This window comes from Rhineura floridana, chromosome 7, assembly GCF_030035675.1.
Source record: "Rhineura floridana isolate rRhiFlo1 chromosome 7, rRhiFlo1.hap2, whole genome shotgun sequence".
NCBI classification, from domain to species: domain Eukaryota; kingdom Metazoa; phylum Chordata; class Lepidosauria; order Squamata; family Rhineuridae; genus Rhineura; species Rhineura floridana.
This window is the reverse complement of record NC_084486.1, coordinates 31,692,672-31,712,803: the sequence shown is the minus strand read 5'-3', so window position 1 is coordinate 31,712,803 and position 20,132 is coordinate 31,692,672. Positions and strand designations below refer to the sequence as shown.

Below are 20,132 nucleotides of genomic sequence, written 5' to 3'. Positions count from 1 at the left end.
TAACCAAGAGGAAATTTTAAGAAACAAAGCGAGAGGAGAAAGAGATTTACACAGAGGCAGAACCCATTTTCTGCAACAACAACAAAAGGCTTGATGGTGATGGTTATAAAGCTGAGGCAATGGGATGAAATGAAAACAGTCCCTCAAGGAAAGCAGATGAGATATGCATTTTAAAGTTTGTTTAGGATAGCAGCCTTATGAAAGAAAGAAAACAACAAGTCGGATGAATTGAGGAAGAATGCATCTTCCGTAGACCATGCCTTCTTCCTTCTTTTATAGACTATAGCTTTAGACTAGACTAGAAATTAACATTGCACATATCTGCCTGGGTATCAGACTAGGTATTTGTAAAAAGTTGTCAGCACTTGAATCTGCAGCAGATCCTAAACCTGGGACTTGAGGTGAGTATTCTACCTATGCCCAGCTACGCCCCTATCTGGACAAGGATAACCTGGCTTCAGTTGTCCATGCTCTGGTAAGTTCCACGTTAGATTACTGCAATGTGCTCTACGTGGGGCTGCCTTTGAAGATGGTTTGGAAACTGCAGCTTGTAGAAAATGCAGCGGCCAGATTGGTAACAGGGACCAGATGGGTCGAACATATAAAACCAATTCTGGCCCATTTGCATTGGCTGCCTGTATGTTTCCGAGCCTGATTCAAGGTACTGGTTTTAACCTATAAAGCCTTACATGGCCTGGGACCACAATACCTGATGGAACACTTCTCCCAACACGAACCTACCCATACACTACGCTCAACATCAAAGGTCCTCCTCTGGGTGCTCGGAGGCTGGCAACAAGGGAGAGGGCCTTCTCAGTGGTGGCCCCCAAATTATGGAATGGTTTTCCTGACAAGGTGCACCCAGCGCCAACACTGTTATCTTTTCGGTTTCCTCTTCTCCTAGACATTTTTTAACAGCATTTGAATATCATGTGTTTTAACTTGCCTATTGGGTTGTATGGGTTTTAATTTGGTATGGTTTAAATTTGTATACTTGTTTTTAATATTTTTAATTGTTGTAAACCACCCAGAGAGCTTTGGCTATGAGGCAGTTTATAAATGCAATAAATAAATATGCAGCACTATTGAGCTCAGCACATAGGAGGGGACAATGAGGAGAGCAGCTAGTTGAGCAAAGGAGTTGCTTAATAATGCCAGCTGCGGCCATGAAGTATTCCCAAAGAACCCCTGAAATACTTCCAGATCATGTTTGCTCACTAATCTGAGTAATGAGGAATCTGAGAAATGTTTACATGCTTTGAGAAAGCGTTATCCTCCAAACAAACTGGGAATAAAGAATGTTGTCTTTTTCTCTCATTGACTTTTAAAAATACATATTATTTTTGCAGTTGTGTTGGATCATTCTTGTTGCCTCTGCAGCTGCCTTATAACCCAACCCTATAAACGCCTGTGAAAGCAAAAAGGCAGAATGCTCGCGCGCGCTCACACTCTCACGCTCTTTTGCTCTGTCACAACTTTAAGTGGAAATGGCATTGGGCAGGATCAATCATAAGGGGGACTCCCATAAGGAGTCCAAGAGGTCTTCTGTATCTTTAAAAGTTGTGCAGGGGGAAAGGAGAATTCCACCTTGTGTTTTTTCTCATTACAGTGTTGCAGGAACACCTGCATTTGGCTGACTTTCTCTTCTCCTAAAGATACAGGATCAGTCTCAGGCCAGGAACCTAGCAACCCTAAGTGGGCACCAGCCACAACTGATCCTCCACCACACATAAGGGCAGCAGAACAGTGTATGTCAGAGGTGGGAAAACTTTGTCCCTCCAGATGTTACTGAACTACAACTCCCATCACCCCTGGCCATTGACCATGCTTACTGGGTTTGATGGAAGTTGTACTTCAACAACATCTGGAGGGCCAAAGGTTCCCCACACCTGGTGTATGGGGTGCTAGACAGGCCACTTGGTCATTATGTGACTTAACCATGGTTAAATAAATGAATAAATGAAAGTTGCATTGAAATCAACAGACATAATCTAGCCCACTCACATAAAGCTGGAATCCTTAGCAGATAAGGAGTAAATATGAAAAATATCAAGTTTCTTTAACCTCCAAAAATATTATCTTGAAATTGGAACCTTTGAAGAAATCAACAAAAAAAAGTGATGTGTACATTTGTATAATATGATACAATAAATTATTTACGAAAATGGTACAATTGCTGAAAATTCAAATTCATGCATATAAAGATGAAAGAGGAAGTGAGAGTGGTTGTTTAAATAATCACTACTTAGGCTTCAATCCTAACTCCACGTGGGAGTATGCTCCATTGAATTCAATAGGATTTAATTCTCAGTAATCATGAAGATTGTGCTGTTAGCAACAATCTAGCTAGACAAATGGTGCAGTGAATAGCATGGTACATCATACTGAGGAGGAAAATGACTGAAAAGAAATTTATTGCTTGTTTAATTCTAAATGAAAAATGAATTTGTGGCTAGCAGTTAAAAAAACCTATCACAGACAAGTTATTTGATCAAACTCAAGATGTTGAAGAATGAACATATTGGTGCTGTGCCAAAAATGTGTGTGTGGGTATTTTACCATTCTCAATTAATAAGAAAAGAAATTATATTAAAAACTAGCAAACTGGACAGAAAACTTCAGTGGCATTCTTATGGGGTTTTGTGCTGGGGGGTGAAGACTTACTCTAATTTTTAGGAAGCCAGAGTTTTTGTGAGTGTCCTTTTTTCATTATATAAATAGAAATATTATCCACAGTGGTCAGCATTCTATAGCCTACCCAGGTGCCCCCAGTTGATGAAAATCTCATCATGGCCTCAGCTTGGCTTTCCTGTAGGTTCAGGCAATCAGAGAGATTGCCTACAGTGTGCCTGACAGTTCTTCATTGGTACTTTTTAAAAAGTGAAGTCTTTATTTTTAAAGTAGTAAGTGCTGCAATTAAAAAAAAAGGAAAAGAAGGACTTCCTTTAAAAAAAAGGTTAATGAGCACACCAGTCTTAGGGGCTTAGTAGCCAGCCTCACTTATTATGCACACTTCAGTTAAAGCCTCCTTGAAGATGTCATGAGGTAACTCCTCCTTAGGGATGAAAGGATCTGCCAGTTTCGGTTCTCTCAGTTTCTCATTTTTCCAGTTTTAAGTTTGGTTCTCCACACTTCTGCAGCATGAAAATTCTCCAGCATTTTAGTGAGAATTTCTCTTAAACACATTTTTGTATGCAATTATGATAAAACACATTTTTGCAAGCAATTTCTCCTAATATAATGCATTTTGTATGTTATTTTCACCAATATATTCATTGTTATGCATACTTTCACCTAATTTATGCAGTTGCCAACATTCCTTAGTTGGAAAACTGCATTGCAAATTTGGATAGGTGTGAATTTTCAAAGACCACTTGTCTGTCCTCATGTTGTTTTGGACAGTGCAAATTTTATAAATTTGACTTTAAATGTGAACTGAATTTATTTTCTTCCCCATCCCTACTCCTCCCATAGAGCTTTTTCAGATCAGAAAGCCATGCAGTCTATAGAGCACTGTAGAAATATTTAGTGGAAAGGAAACAACCACTCACCACCCTCAAACACCTTGCAACAACAAGGCATGCTCAACTCCAGACCCACCAAAATTATAGATACATACTAAAATGCCCTATGAAGCAGAAATACACCTCCTTTTGCAGAGGAAGAAAACTCCAAGAGGTCTTCTGTATCTTTAAAAGTTGTGCAGGGGGAAGGGACAATTCCACCTTGTGGTTTTTCCCATTACAGTGTTGCAAGAACACTTGCACTTGGCTGACTTTCTCTTCTCCTAAAGATACAGGATCAGTCTCAGGCCCTGAACCTGGCAACCCTAATACAGATGTAAGTGTATTCCCCTCTCCTGGTATACACTTTCATAATTCATGAAAACTCAGACTTGGCTCAATCCTGTAAAGTAGAGGTAGTTAATCACCAGCCCATGGACTGGGTCCAGTCCCTAATCCCAAGCTTTTATTTTTGGTGTCCAGACCACCACAATTTTAGCAGCGGTGACATCTAAGGCAGAAAATAAATAAAAATACAGAAGTCCAAGTCACATGACACTGCCTGGTACAGTTCTGAGAGACAATGACTTCCTCCTTCCTGAAAATTCCATATTTATCAGAGAATATCAGAAACAGAAAGGAATGTTCTGATCTGCTCCAATGTCACACAGCATCCAGGAAACATCAGAACAGAATGGAGTACTCCTTCTTGTTTCCAATCTGCTCTGATCAGAGTGGGAGATTTCAGGGAGGAAGAGAAGAAGGATGTTGTTCTCCTTCTGACATTGCACCAGGTGGTGAGGGCAGAGGGAGGGACAGGGGAACACTCACCATGGCATTGTCCTGGCTTCCTACCAGAGAAACAGGACTTTAATACTGGGTTTTGCACAGAGATTTATTTCAGAGGTTAGAACAGGAATGTAGCATCAAGGCTTACTAGGCATGAATCAAGATACAGAACACCAGCAGGTACACTAGGCTATGGAAGCAACGCAAAGTTGCTACAACAAAGGTTTTAGCCCAAGAAACTCCAAATAAAATGAGCACTCTACTTGCATAAGCTAAATCTAGCACTTTCCAGTCTTTGAAGCAAGGTGAGGACTTCTCCTCTGAAAAGCTGTAACTGTCTTTTCTCCTGCCTACATGACCTTGGGGAAAGTGTCAGCTCTGACTCTGTGAGAGATCCCCCCTCCTTATCTCTCTAGAATTGTCCTGCAGATTCATTAAGACCTGGCTGCTGTATGAATGAGTCTGGGCTAGCTGCCAGTGATGATGGTAGACTACATTCCTCTTTCCACTGCAGGCAAGGGGGGGCGCTGAAGCCTCCTCCAGAGAAATGCTAACAGGACCACTGGGCAGAGGGGTGACAGGGATCTCAGGAAGCATTTCCTCCATGATCTTACCGGACCCTTATCTAACATCTGCAACCCCCTCCCCATTCTTCCAATTCTGCCACATGTTCTCCATGGGACTCCTGACAGCAATGTCTATGGCGTGATATATGTGTAAATCCCTCCACCCCACTTATCAGATCAATCTTCTGATGAGTGGAGAGGGGTGATTTTCATCACTGGACTGGGCAGTGCCATGATGGGGATGTGAATTGCCCCCTCTCCATGTATCAGATTAATTATGTGAAGAGGGGAAATGGGACAATGATCCCCCTCTCAGCTAATCTGCATGGATCAGAGGAAGGGGGCTGGGTGTACTGTGTTGTGTTCTGTATATGCATGTATGTGGCCAATGTGTGCCCCTTAAAAGTGTGTGGGCATGGTGTGCACATCCATGAGTGTGTGTGTGGAATGGCCACACCCACCTTAGGCCTCACCTACCTCTCAGTGGCATGCAGTTCCCAGAGCATTGGCCAAGGATAAATGAGGCCTTGGGCCAAGAAGGTTAACCACTTCTGCTGTAAAGATTGATCTGATCTGAAAAGCTCTTCTATAACCATTCATATTTCTCTTGCTATCTCTTGCATTAATTGGTGTATCTGTTTGAGAGACAGAAATGTAAAGTAAATGGGAAACATCAAGGCAAAAATGAAGTACTAGTCATCTTTCTCATTTGTATGGACTCATTTTATGTTTCTGGGTATTAATATTACAAACCTCTTTCAGAATAAGTCCTCTCACAGGTGGGGGGCCCCTGAAAATTTAGAAGACCTTTATTAGTACTCAAAAAGCAAATGTAGTACTCCTTAGCTATTATGTTAGGTACTGAAGCTTGTGAAACCAGGTAACACTCTAATGCTTACTAGAAACTGGCAAACTATTGCTGTTCGGATTGTAAACAATTGCAACAACTAAGCAGACACCAAACCACTATATAATAAAATATAGAACTCTGTAGTTTGATGACAGGATGATGAACAACTACCTATATACTAGAGCTATATACCAAGAAAGCCAAGTAATGTGACTTTAAGGTGGGGAAAAAGTACTGAGCAAGCAGGCATTTCCAAAACTTCTTATTCTCAAATGCTTGTCTAACACATACAGAGGACAGGTGAGAAAAATAAGGTAAAATGCTCACTGGAGGATATCGTTATAAAGACCTCCCTTAACAACAATTAAACGTACAAGTCCCTATACATGCTAGTTAAATTGCTCATTGAGCAATTTAAACTGTTAGTAGGCACTGCAGGTCCTTCTAACAGCAAGTTCTGTGAGTGGCTAGCAGCATAAATGGACTAGGGTTGCCAGGTCAGAAGCATCCCAAACCCTGAGATTTCAGGGGCAGGCACTAGTGATGTCATTAAGCATGATACATCAAGCATCAACCACAGTTGCTTGGAGCATATCACTCAAACAAAAAAAATTCTCTGATTGGAAATTAAGATAGAAATCTTAGCTAAATGAGGGTGTTTCTAGGTCCAGCTGAAGTTACAGGATCATTCCTTCTCACCTGCTTGGATAAGGAACATTTAATGTAGCTTACTTGCTTCTGGCAAGAAGGCTTATGTGCCCTTAGGCCAGCCCAGTCACCAGAGAGGCATTGTAGGGAGAAGTGAGCCTAATGCAGATGAAGAAACCATTGTAATCTGCACTCAGTTGCTCAGTGGAATATATTCAGTAGTTCTGAGCTATGGAATAACATGTGAAAAGCTTCAGCATTTTGTTAAAATTCAAAAAGAGTCAGGACTGTGTACCAATATCATCATAAAAAATATACCTTGACTGGCTTGAACCAAATGTATGCCATAAGCCTAGAATATTATATTTCTGTAATGGTTGTTTACTTAGTGAATCAGTATTCATGGTTAGAAATCAATTAATCATCATTAAATATTCCACACCAAATTATAGAACTGTTCTGTCAATATTCCTTGTCTTTAAATACACTGTTACTGACAGCATAGGGGTAGGAGGGTGGGTGGGTGGGGGTCCGTGCGCGTGCATGTACAGAAGGAGGGCCCTAAGACCTGCTTTGCCCCAAGATATCTCTCTGTAGCCCATTCCAATGTGACTTTCTCCCAGCTAAGTGTGTACAGGATCGCAGCCTTACAGCACAATCCTATCCATGTTTACTTGGACGTCCTACAGTGTTCAGTATGTTTGCTCCTAGGTAAGTATGCATTGGATTGCAGCCAAAAAATCCTGGAGAGCCACCGCCCATCACTGTAGGCAATACTGAGCTAGGTGGAACAATTACCTGGCACGGTGCAACTTCCTACGTTCCTATGTTCAAAGGGGTAAATAATAATAAGGTAGTTGAAAGTTGACATATTTCTTCTGCATCTTAATTTCCAGAATAAACAATTCTAGTTCCTTCAATTTACCTGCTATCAGCTTTGGAAGCTCTCCTTTGAATGTGCTCCAGACTCTTCATAATGAAGCTTGTGATTGCCTTTGAATGTTTCTGGATATTCTCCAGGACATAAAACACATTTCACATTACGATTCCTATATGGTGTGAGTTCAGCACAAATATGAGGTCTCTATGAAACATGAGAACGTTTCCATTTTCATTCAATTACACAGAATGTAAAAATGTCATCACTGTGGGATTCCTATTCATAGGGTTAATGGTAGTGTAAATCAACAACTGGAGATTAGTATGAGAACAGGGAAAATAATCAATGCGGAAGAGAGAAATCCTACAGCTACAGCCAGCTGTAGTACAAGGAGGCAGCCTACAATGGAAAGAGTCTGATATTGTTTTGGATCTGATTTCCAGGATGCAAATAATTTTTCTAAATGATATCCATATTTGTGCCAAGATTACCTTGGCACCAGTGCACCTTGAGTCTTATAATAAAAGCCAATCTTCGTCTGGCCCTGTTCTTCCTGGGTCTTTCAAATAACAACAAATCAGAGTTAACTAGAGCATGCTGGTGATAGATTAGTTGCTAAACTAAATGGTCTAGGGACCCCCCAAAATAAGGTCCAGATTCAGACTCAGTATAATTAAAGAGCTGAAGACAGCCAAGGCAACTCACATACCATATTGAATGCCATTTGTTTTGATACCAGTTAGAATGGTGACACAAAGTCAGTTTCACCGGCACTATTAATTTTCTGGTTGCAGAGGGTCAGATGTGTAATCATGGATAATACAACACTCTACACTGGCAGATGTCTCTACTTTAGCAGTGTGGGTTTTTGTAATGAATGACTCTCCTTTTTCCCACCAGAAGGCTTTGGAGATAGTCTTTCAATGTCTTTTCCCCAGTGTCTTCAAATTTCAACAAGTCAGAGAAAGAGAAACAAAATCACTGATTAGTTGAGTAAATAAACCATTAGTAAATCTAACCAGTTCAAAAACATGGCTATGCTTCCTGTTAGAGGGAAAATATCAACAAAAATACACTTTCACATTTCCTTGTGATAAATTTAATTCATGGACTTGTTGGAGTGAGAATTATATAGATAAGGAGTAGATACTGAAGACACACAGAGAGACGGTATGTGAGATATTATATCTGCATGCTGAGGCTTGCTGCACATCTGTGGCCTGTAGTGGGGGAAGGGGAAATTCAATTCAGTTCACATTTAAAGCTGAAGCTATCAAATTCACACTTTCCGAAGCAATATGACAAAAGAAACACAGCCATCCTTTGAAATTTGCAGTTATCCAAATTTTGCATTGCAGTTTTCCAATGAAACAATGTTTACAAAAATGCATCTATTAGGGGAAAGCATGTGTAAAATGATTATATAAGTGAAAATAACATACAAATGCATTATATTTGAAGAAACTGCTTGCAAAAATGTGCTCAGTCAAAACTTCATGCAAAAATGAGTTTATTAGAAGAAATTAACACTAAAATGCTGAAGAATTTTCAAGATTTTTCTTTTACATCATGAATTGCTGCAGAAATGTGGGGATAGTAAGAATGGGAAAAAATGAGATACTAAGATAATCAAAATTGTCAGATCTCTCCATCCCAAGTGGCTTGGCACTAGCCCCTCCAGTTCATTAAAGTGGATCCATGTTATTGTTTGGAGAGCAAACACAAACCATAATTTGCAGCTTCAGATGTACAGCAAACTATGGATTGTCTGAACCTCGAAGTTAGGGGAAGAATCATAACACACTGGGATGGGTGGGTATGGAGAGTGAAAGCCTGAGACTCCAACCCTACAGCCACAATGTGGCTTGATTGTTACATTTGAACGAAACCCAAACCAAAACACATGACACTGACCTGAAATTCAGAATAAAGCATCTCTTGGTGAGCAAACCTCTGGGAGAAGTTGGACATTACTGCTAAGCTATCCTTGGCAGCATCTCAAAGTCAAGTGCAGGCATGGTCCCCCTGTGCCATATCAGAATTATGTCATTATTGTTTCATCAGTTGTGTGTCATAATGCTGCACTGCTGCCACCTATGTGCTCAAACACAAGTGGTTATATCTTAGCCTTTGTCCACACATTTGTCAAATTGCCCTGAACTGCTTTCACTTTGTTTGTTGACCTTATCTCTTACTGTGCATCTCCTTTAATCTAAATGCTTCTCTCCCATTGTGTAGATAATCTCACTTCTCTCCTTAGGTGTTTGTGCTGATTCCATGTCAATTTCATTCACTCCAACTCTCCAAATTTGTGAGGAGAAAAGTATTTATTATTAGTATTATTATAACTACTATTACCAGCCTAGGGTGTCATATCAACCAGCAGTGGCACTCACTTATGAAATGAATAACTATGACTCCCAAGGGGCAGGAACAACACAGTTTTTGTGGCAAGTGCCACTGAGCCCTGCTGGATGATGCTTGTTGGTGCTTTCTCCTCTTCTTACCACCTGCTTTTGTTTTGCCAAGCATTTTTGGAGAATTAATTTGATTCAGTGTTGGTCATTTGTTCTGCATTTTATATTTTTTATCATTTGATTACGCTTTAATGATTTTATTGTGCATCACCATGATGTTTTTCTTGAATGTTGGTGGTTTGGAAATATCCTTATGAATAATTTTTTATTTTTTTTCTGGCTGTATGGCTGCTGTGAAGCATGGGTCAGTATCACAGGGGAGGAGGTACTCTGCAATATGATGGCTGGCTATGAATACTGAGGTCCTCTGTCTCCTGAATGTCTTGTTCCATTTCTCTACCAGATAGTCAGAATACTCTCTTACATATGCATGCATCCAATACTCAGTCATTACCAGAACAAAAACAAAAATGCCCAGCACTGTCATGCTATAAAATCTGAATAGCAGCAAAGCAGCTTCCTCTCATATTGAAAAGAAAGGAGAATTTAAGCCTTGAGATAAGTGCCTGCTTCCCAAACTTATCAACACAGCTCCCTATTGATGCAAATTGGGGAGACGACAGATAGTGTTATCTTTAATCCAGTCAGCTTTCTGCCAGCAGAGCCATATTTGATGTATTAGATTAGCTATAAAAGCAGCAGCTGCTCATTCTGATTTGTGGCAAGAGAAACTGAAGAGCGGTTGGCATAAACAGGAGAAGGCCTTTTAACAAAAATCCCATGGAGGTGAATTTAGGAAAGGACTCACATCTGTTCTTACTTTGTGCAGATTTGTCCCTGCTGTTTCACTGGAAAGTGACCGATCCACAAGTTGATGTTTTCAAGTAACAGAGTATAGATTGAAAGATTAATCAAGGAGACTTTATCTTAAGGAGCACTCAGTGGGGACTTGTGTAGTCTGCTCAAAAACACAGAATGTTGAGGTTCTGGTTACCATTTAACGATAACATCATTCTTTGGTTCCTATAGTTATCTGTTTTTTTCACCCTGTGTATCAGTTTCTGGTGTTTGGAAATTAGGACAGACACAGTAATTTTGACCCCAAACCAGCTAGGGATAACAGATCAATCTACAGTAGGGCCCCGCTTTACGGTGCTTCACTTTACAGCAATTCGCTAATACAGCGGTCTCAATTAAATGCAATTAGACTAAAGCCCCACTCATACGGCGCTTGTTCTGCTTTTACAGTGGTTTTCGGGCATTGCGTGCCATTCTATTCAATGAGTTCCGCTTTACAGCTGTTTTCACTTTACAGCGGTGGTCTGGAATGTAACCCACCGTATGAGTGGGGCCCTAATGTATTTCTGGTCTGATCAATTTTGCATAGAGTTACCTGGACAGAAGCATCCCAAACTCTGAGATTTCAGGGGCAGGCCCTAGTGATGTCATTAAGCTTGATACATTAAGCATCAGCCACAGTTGCTTGGAGCATACCATTCAAACAAAAACAATTCTCTGACTGGAAAACAGCAATTAGATTTTAATTAGAATCTAATTAGAAATTAGATAGAAATCTTGGTGTACTCAGGTCCAGCTGAAGTGACAGGGTCATTCCTTCTCACCTGCTTAGGGAGTCTGGGTAGGGAACATTTAACCTAGCCTACTTGCTTCTGGCAAAAAGGGTTTGATGCCCTCAGGCTAGGCCAATCCCGAAAAGACCATTGTAGGAAGAAGGGAGCCTAGTGTTGTGGAGATGCTAGATAGGAGCATTCAGGAGTAAAGATGGATGCCTCAGAAGGCTGTAATTCTAAACACACATACTAAGGGATTAAGCCCCATAGAACTCTAGGACTTCCTTCTGAGTAGATATGATTAGGATTGTGCTGTTGATAAGGCTTGACTAGGGATCCTCTGCAAAGATATCCATATCAAAGAAGGGTTGGAAACCCCCTGCCTGGAATGGCCTGCCTGCCTTTTAACATGCTCCAAACTTCTTTACAGATTTAACCCTTCACTGCAGATGGAGGTTTGAGAAATGAGTAAGAGTAAGAAGATTCTCTACCCCTTCCTGCCTACCAGAGTTTGGAAAAGTTACTATTTTGAACTAGGAGTTAAAGTAACTTTTCCAAACTCTGGTAGGCAGGAAGGGCCATGCTGGCTGGGGCTGATGGGAGTTGTAGTTCAAAAAAGTAACTTTTCCAAGCTCTGCTGCCTACCCTGTGGGATACTATAAACTCACTTTGACAGCCAACCCAATTCCAGTAATAACTGACAGAGAGAAAACACACATGGTTTGGTATACCTTCATAGGCAGTAGCCTGGGAACAGCAGCAATTGCACCCACACTTCCCAGTATGTGAATTCCCTTTTACCACTATTGGGCAAAAAACAAACTGACATGAAACAAACAAGGTGCATCATCAGTGGGTTTAAGGTGGTTGAGCTGAGTGCATGGAACTACTATTCTTGCTTCTATGGATGTAAGGGAGTGAGGTCAGAGGTAAATGAAATGCAAATAGGAACAGAAAAACAAAAGACAGTGATGATTTCCTAAATGCAAGAAGATTCCTATGAGTAAAACAGAAAACTCAGCATCCCACAACCAGTTAGGGTTCCTAACCAAAAATCAAAACTAAAAGAATCCTGACAGCTCATCAGCCAAGGTCACAGAAATCCCTATGCAGCACAATCTGACCCAGGGATTGCAGTTAGTGAAGAATGCTGCAGCACTATTGCTGAAATGAGTGAGACCCTGTCACCCCATAATATGAAATATGTTCTGGCTGCTGATTTGCTACCAGGTCAAGTTCAAGGTGTGCTTTCCATGTTACAGGTGCCACATAGTACTTGTTCTGCTCTTGTAAGAAATAAATCCTTAAGCATGGCACTACCTACGCTTTGGAATTCCCTGTCTATTGACATTAGGCAGGTGTCTTCATTATACACTTTTCAGCACTTGCTAAAAATATTTTTGTTTAGGCAAGCTTACCCAGGGATGTTATGTTTTTTATCTGTTTTAGCTCATTGCTGGTGTTATTATTTTGAATGTTTTTGAATACCTGTTTTTAACTGTTTTTGCCAATAATTATATTGTTTTAATTAAAATACATAAATTTCAGAGTCACTATGGCCCTTGAGTCTCTTTCCTCTTTTAGGAACAAAGGAATCTGCCGTATATCGACTCAGGCCATTTGGTACCATCTAGCTCAGTACTTATGAGATGGACTAGCATTGATTTTCCAGGATTCCAGGCAATAGTCTTTTCCAGAGATTGAATTTTGGACCTGTGCATGCAAAGCATGTACCCTATCACTGAGCTACAGCCCTTCCTCTGTTTAAAAATTATCATTTAAAATTATTCTTTTCAATTCACTAATGAATACACAGCATACCTAGGGCAGATCTACACCATTCATTTAAAACACATTCAACACTAATTTGAACCACATGAATCCCACCATAGAATCATGGGATCTGTAGTTTGTTAAGGGTGGTGGGAACTATAACTGTGAGGGAAAACTATACTTCCTCGGGTTCTTTGGGGGAATCATGTGCTTTAAATGTGAGTTGGATGTGCTTTAAATGTTTTGTGTGATCTGCATTTTTTCATAACCTTTGCCTGCATATAAATAGCTTTATTTAATTTTTTAAAATGGAAATAAGCTACAAGGTTTACTGGGTGACCATGGGCTAGTCACAATCTCTCAGCCTAATTTGCCCCTCTGGGAGAAAACAACAGAGGGAGACCATGACCATCTCAAGGAAGAAGGGCACACTTAAAATGAAGAGGAAATAATGTACAACATAGTGTGAAATCAGATACTTATCAAGACAAAGTATGAAGAAATATTTATAGAAGCATGAATGTCAAATATGATTATTATTTACACAACATGTAAAAATATTTATAATGCAATCCTATGCATGTTTGTTCAGAGGCAAGTCCCAGTGTATTCAGTGGGGCTTACTCAAACAGGGAAGTGTGCCCAAGACAGCAACTTCCAGTGATAAGAAACTTCATTCACCCAGCCCAAAATTCAGAATCATGCCACTTTAAACTGTTTTGCAACTGTTTTATACTTGTTTTATGTTATTAGATTTTAAATTGATTTATTTCTTGTTTTGAGCTGCCTTGGTTTCCAATTGGCAACCCTACCTCACATGGCTGTTGGAAAGGCTCCATATACATACACATTGGACATGTAAAATACATATGCCCCATATAATAGTTTATTGCCAAAACCAGTTGGTCACTGCAGAACATTTTTTTGAAAAGTCAATATTAGCTTCCTACCAAATAAAAACAGTGTCACCTAAGCAAGCCCTGCCAAATTACTTAAAAATAGTATTGAAGGAGGAAAGATTTACAACACATTCTTTTGCTATGTTCACTCAAAAGTCCCATTGAGTTACAACACTATCTTAACATGTCTACTCAAGAGTAAGTCCTATGAATCCAATGGCGTTTACTCCCAGGTATGTGGGATTAGCATTGCAGCTTCACTCCGAGAAAAGTGAGTATAGGATTAAAGCTTCATATTGGGAAGGTTTTCAAAACAGGCTATGGGTTAGACAAATAAACTGCCCTCTTCAGCAGCCCAGGGAATTTAAACTTCTATATAATTAGAAAAGTATAACACATTGTAATGACCTCATAAGCTGCATGTGCACTTTTCAAAATGTCTGTTCAAAATTTATTTGAAAGATAAAATGTATAATAGAAAGTAATTTTAAAAACCCTGCATGTACACTTTTGTTATAATCAAAACTGAAATTGTTTACTGTGCATGCCAATACCACAGCCGAGATGGCCTCCACCAGCTTGGTCAGAGAAGTTGCCGGGCAGCAGGGTGGATGGTACACCAGCAGCAACCCTAGTTTACTGTCTCCTTGGCCTGACACCAGGTGCAGGCCCTCACAGCCAGCTCCAAGACAGAGTGGTTTTCTGGTGACAGAGATGGAAGTTCTGTAAACCACAGCAACTCCTCCCCTCCATCCATGCAGCCTGTGCTGGTGTTGCACTGAGTATCCAGGTGGGCAAAGCTGGGTCAAATCAATTCCTCCCAGCTCACCCACCCAGGTCTTGGTAATGCACACCAAATTGGCACCTTCATCCATAATCAAATTATGGATGAGTGTGGTCTTATTGTGTACCAATCTGGAGTTAAACAACAGCAAACACAGGCCAGTGGGCACAGCAGATGAGCAATGAGGAACCCATCCATAAGAGGAGTGGGAGAACATAAGAACATAAGAAGAGCCTGCTGGATCAGGCCAGTGGCCCATCTAGTCCAGCATCCTGTTCTCACAGTGGCCAACCAGGTGCCAGGGAGCAAGGAACAAGGTGTAAATAACCTTGCCCTTATCTTCTATGGTAGTTCACAACCTCCTCATGGCTATACCTCCCTCTACCCATGATCACTGAAGTTGGGGTGGCATCACCCATGTTCCTCCTTACTAAGAATCCTCCTAAATATCTGATATGAACCCAAAAAGAGCCCACCAACAAAACCTACTTGAACCAATTATTCAAGTAGGCCTCTGAGAGAATTGGGAACAGTCAGATCCATTCAATATTCTTCACACAGGGCACATCTACTCCCCCCTGACTCACACCCAGGGAGGGCCAGACTTCTGCCAGTTACAGACTCTTACTCTGAAGGCATCTGGTGACTTTCTCCTTATCATTCAGTTCACTGCACAGGCTCTCACCTTGTGCAGGGACTACACATGTGCTATACACCCTCCCCACTACCAATCCCCTCCACATTGGTTTTAAAAAATAGAAGGGGGTAGCGCCCTCACCCTCAGGACTCCCCAAGGGGTGATCCTCTTTGGTGTTGTCCTTCGGTGGCAACCCCAGTGGCAGCAGACGTGCCACCCAAAGGCAGCCTGGTTTTATGTCCCCTGACCCAGCCAGCAGCTGATGCAAGAGGGTGCAAGATTGACTGCAGCCTCTCTGTGGAGTCAGGGTCAGGCAGGGGTCCCAGTCCTTGCAGCACTTACCAGGGACTTCAGCTGTCTTAAGAGACAGCAACCCAGAGGAGCAAGCAAGCAAGGGCACAATGCTCAGGTACTCACTCCCAGGGCAGGTCTTCTTCAGTCTCCCAGTGCTGTAGCTGTAAATGAAGATTACAATGGGCAGGATTTACAGGAGGTGAAGCTGGGGTTCACATTGGGCAACCTGTGAGGATCTCAGGTGATAGTCCAGTTTTCCTATTCACCGTTGATCTGATGCTCATAAGGGAAAAGGGAAAAACATTTGGCCATTTAAGTCTGGTTCAGCACAAATTTGGGTCATTTTATTCTTGAGAATTCCATTCTGGTGTTCTGGAATTGATGGACAAGGGGATACCTAATTGAGGTATGAATTCCTTCAACAGTCTTTTGGTAACTGTGATGGTGTTAGCTTTTGCACAAAGATAGGCCTCAGTCCATCCAGAATACATGCATATAATAACAGGACAAATTCCTAAGAACATTTATGCATTTGAATAAAATCAACCTGATTTACAAAGGGTTTCCATGGCGGGGGATAGGCTGCTCTCTTTGTCCTTACAGCTTTGCCCACATTGTGGGCTTGGCAAATTGCAGGTGCAATAATATTGCGGGCCATAGTTGGAAAATTTGGAGCATATCAATCTTGCTGTACTGCATATGTCATCCCCCCCCCCTTTGCTAGAGAGGGCCATGTCGTGGTGCACTCTAGCAGGATAGGGAAGAAGAACCATGGGCACCACCAAGTAGCCATCTGGGGAGTGCCACAAATGGTCTGGGTGCAAGAGCCACCACATCAATATCCATTTGTCTTTTTCAAAATCCAACCCTGATCTTGAAGGAGAACAACATCTTCAAGGGTTGCTATTGGAGACTAGCTCATGGTGGAGAGATAAACAGAGGTGGCCTGAAGTGTAGAAAGGGCCATGACTTTGGCAGCAGAGTCTGCCAAAGCTTTTCCACATGTAACTTCATCATGAGGAATTAAATGACCTTGGCATTTAATAACAGCAATACAGCAGGTGATTGTAAAGCATCAAGTAATGCAGCAATATAGGAGCCATTCTTAGCAGAACCACTAAAAGTGAGAAAACCCCTTTGTTTCCATAGCTGTCCATAATCATGCACTGTTTACCATTTTGTCAGAGGCTAGGATACAGGATCTAGAGTGAGGCCAAAAAGTTCAGCAACTTGAGCAAAATAAGCAGCAGTCAATGGATTGCTTTCTATTATTTCATGCAATGGATTGCTTTCTATTATTTCATGTTGAGAACAAACAACATAACCAGCAATAAGGTTACCCTTTGCATTTCTTTATGTAAGAAACCAAAGCTTTGGTCCTGGGATTTTGTCAGCAATACCTTTAACTTTAAACAATTTTTCAGCGCTGTACTTACGTCTAATTAAAAATCCAAATTCAAGAGTTAAAAAGGTAGTAATACTAAAAAGAGAAAGGAGCTCCAGAGGAAAAATGGAGCTTCTCTTTGCAAGATGCTAAGAGGGAAAAATGAATCTGTAGGAAACAAGGAGAAGAAAAAGCCTCCCTTAAGTACGGGTGATAAAACATTTAAATGAAATATTTTGTAGCTATATAAGAAGACAGACATAAACATTAATAAGACATTACCAAGCCCCCGCTAACCTTCTTTGTTGGTCATGACTTGACTGAAAAGGGTTAGCAGATGACACAGTTTATGAAGATTGCATTATTTTCTGAAAATGTAAATTTGGCTTTCCCTAAACATACCCATTAAGACACTGTGTTGTTAAATACCTTTGTTTCTTTAACCAGATGATTTAAAAACCATTTTAGCAAGTTAGATTATATCATAGAGACCCTCCAAAGAGAAAGGTATTTCACTTTCATTGCTTCTTTAACATCAGAGAGCTAAGAGTTATTACCTTCCGTTTTGCTTCTTTTTAATTAAATACTAAGCGTGGGTAAAAGTGTGGGTACAGACTTCCAATATACAAATTTATACAGATCTCACCCTCCCCCAAAATGTCAAATTCTAGTTTTCTGGGTTTTTGGCAGCCCATAACCTCTGTCCAAGCACAGGGTGCTGTACGTGAAAAGTTGCTCTGGAACTCCCATATCACGGTGCCAGCATTAGGCTCACTTGTAAGCAGAGACTAGCCCAATGCAAACTTTAAAATTTGTCCAATTTGTATACCCAAATGTTCTTTAGAGCCAATTAAAAATAGAAATACAACCATGCTATTTTAGAAGTGGGCTGGGAAAGAAGGGGTAGCTGGTGGATGACACTCCCCCTCCTCCCAGCCTTGAAGTGTCCCTTTGCAATTATTTACTGATATCAAGCCTGCTCCAGAGAGTGGAGGAAGAGGAGGGGAAGTTGAGCTGTTGGCATTTGCCCACTCTCTTGCTGGCTCAGTTTAGGGGAGTGGCAAGATGGCGGCAAGTAACACAGGCTGTTTTACTTCCTCCCCGAGGTTCGAATGTTTTTAACAGTTTTTAACAGTTTTATCAGTCTTAATAGTTTTAACAGTTCCTACAGTCTTAACTCGCTTACTTTTTAAAGCACTGATATACACCAGCCCTGTCCTGGGAACAGCTGTAGTCCTGATTGCTCGCTCGTTTGCTTGTTTATTGTTAGCCCCAAGGCTATTAACTTAATGGCTCCTCGTTAAAGTGCTTGAAGTTCTCTGCCTCCCCTCCTTGTCATTATTCAACTGACACTGTACGGTGGGTGAAAGACCTGAGGGTAAGAAAAGAGAAAACAGAAGCAACTTGGCCCCATTCCGAAGAGAGAGGAGAGGGATTAAAGTCACCAGACCGCGGAAAGACTAGGGAGGACCTTGTCCTCCCACTGATAAAAGATAACTATAGATAAAGGCTTGCCGTATTCCAAGTAGCCTCTTCTTCCTCACCCTGATGCACCCCTCATTGAGCTCTGGTTGAGGGTCTCAGGACCACCACCACTATCATGGTATTTACAAGGAAGAGGTGTAAAGAACTAGGTATAACACCTCAAATTGAAGAGGCTCCTTTAAATGACTCTCAGGCAAAGATTACGCAATTCTTCTGGCCCAAGCAGGGTGAGACCCAGCCCCAGGAGGTGTCGCAGGACTTTCTATCGCCAGCGGGACCCATTCTCGATTGGTCCCTAGACACTAAAAGCGACATCTATGGGCTAAGAGAAGATCCCCCCCCCTCTTTGAATTTAGCAAAAGAACTAGCGGATGCAGATTACCAGGCTTCCATACAGTCCAAGGAGATTATACAGCCAGAAGTCTTGGAATCAATTGTCTCTGCACCTGAAAGGAGAAATTTGAATATCAAAACCACAAAAAAAACACCGGATTCTCCTTTGCCTTGCACAAATATCATCTCCCTAGCAGGCTGGTCCTTTCTGATCCTGGAGGAACTCGATCTCATTAAATCCTTCATCTTTGAATGTAACAGCCTGCTGAGTACCCTGGTGAATGGCATGGGGAAGGCACTCCAAGGGAAAGGAGACAAAGAGGTGGACTCCACCACTAGCCAGTTCCCCCAGACAAGGAAAGGAGTTCCTAAGCATAAAATCATTCCTAGACGGCAGAGGACAATTGCAAAAAAGACTAAGAACATAAAAAACCCAAGATTTCCCCGGTATAAGAAATTGAATTACAAGCCGCTTTTTAAAGTACTCGATTCTTCTACTCAGACCCCTGAGATGTACACAGCCGAGGCTTCCAAAGAGCCACCAAAGGGAAAGAGGGCAATCGAGCCCATGGCGGCAGCCACTCCTATACTATTTTCTCAGATGCCTGGCCCCCCGCCCCATCAACTGACAATGACTCGAGGCACTCTCAAGGCTACTGTTCCTCTTCCACCACTGGACTACACAGGGGGGAGGTCCAGAGGCACCCACCCAAAGCACTCTGGAATTTGATCCTGATCCAGGATAAGTTGGCCTTCATGAATTACCCAAAGCCACATGGTTTCCAATCACAATACCATCTGAAACTCCATTTCTTGGATTTATTGGAGCCTATTCTCTCTGGACAGATTCGTGCATTCCACATTAAAGATATTGACTATCTTTTCAACAACTACAGGACCGCACACGCAATTGTCTCTTTCAAGAATGCAAGTCTAGCCAGACTGGTTTATGACAGCAGGGGCGCTTGGGCGGGATTTGGGATTTCAATCAGGAGATTTTTTGAGAATGCGGCTCCACCCCAATCCTTAGACCCCACCCGTTTGGAGTCAACTACCAGCAGGGAAGGCATAGCCTCTTCAGCTCCAAGAAGCCCGTTATGTCATACTCTGCCCAGGGTTTCGGCCCATCGGACTTCTCCCCCACTTGAAGAACTGGAAGGTATACCAATCTCCCTCGATGACTCACTGCAACCAGAAGAAACTCAGCTGATTGAATCCTTCTGCGGATTACCAAAGAATGAGCAAAGTGCAATTGTCCTGAGGATGACTCGCCTAAAAACACTTTTAGGAAAATTGCAAGATGGTAACCATATTCCTGT

At 41.5% G+C, this 20,132-nt stretch overlaps 1 long non-coding RNA gene across 27 annotated transcripts in view; it reads right to left on the bottom strand.

Annotated features, from left to right (window-relative positions):
• LOC133388792 (uncharacterized) overlaps positions 1–20,132 on the bottom strand; it is an 87,956-nt gene that overhangs the window by 11,305 nt on the left and 56,519 nt on the right. For 5 of the 27 annotated variants that reach the window (XR_009763910.1, XR_009763909.1, XR_009763920.1 and 2 more), the window contains exons 3-13: positions 18,863–18,926; positions 18,182–18,367; positions 17,048–17,163; positions 15,459–15,884; positions 10,462–10,611; positions 9,151–9,261; positions 7,946–8,177; positions 7,282–7,405; positions 5,612–5,648; positions 5,336–5,493; positions 2,005–2,093 (exon numbers count right to left, since the gene is read on the bottom strand). This is a non-coding gene — a long non-coding RNA (uncharacterized LOC133388792). Of the gene's footprint in view, positions 1–2,004; positions 2,094–5,335; positions 5,494–5,611; positions 5,649–7,281; positions 7,441–7,945; positions 8,178–9,150; positions 9,331–10,461; positions 10,612–11,046; positions 11,173–15,458; positions 15,885–17,047; positions 17,164–18,181; positions 18,368–18,862; positions 18,927–20,132 lie in introns of all 27 variants that reach the window. The other 22 variants (XR_009763915.1, XR_009763921.1, XR_009763912.1 and 19 more) reach the window with 22 other exon arrangements.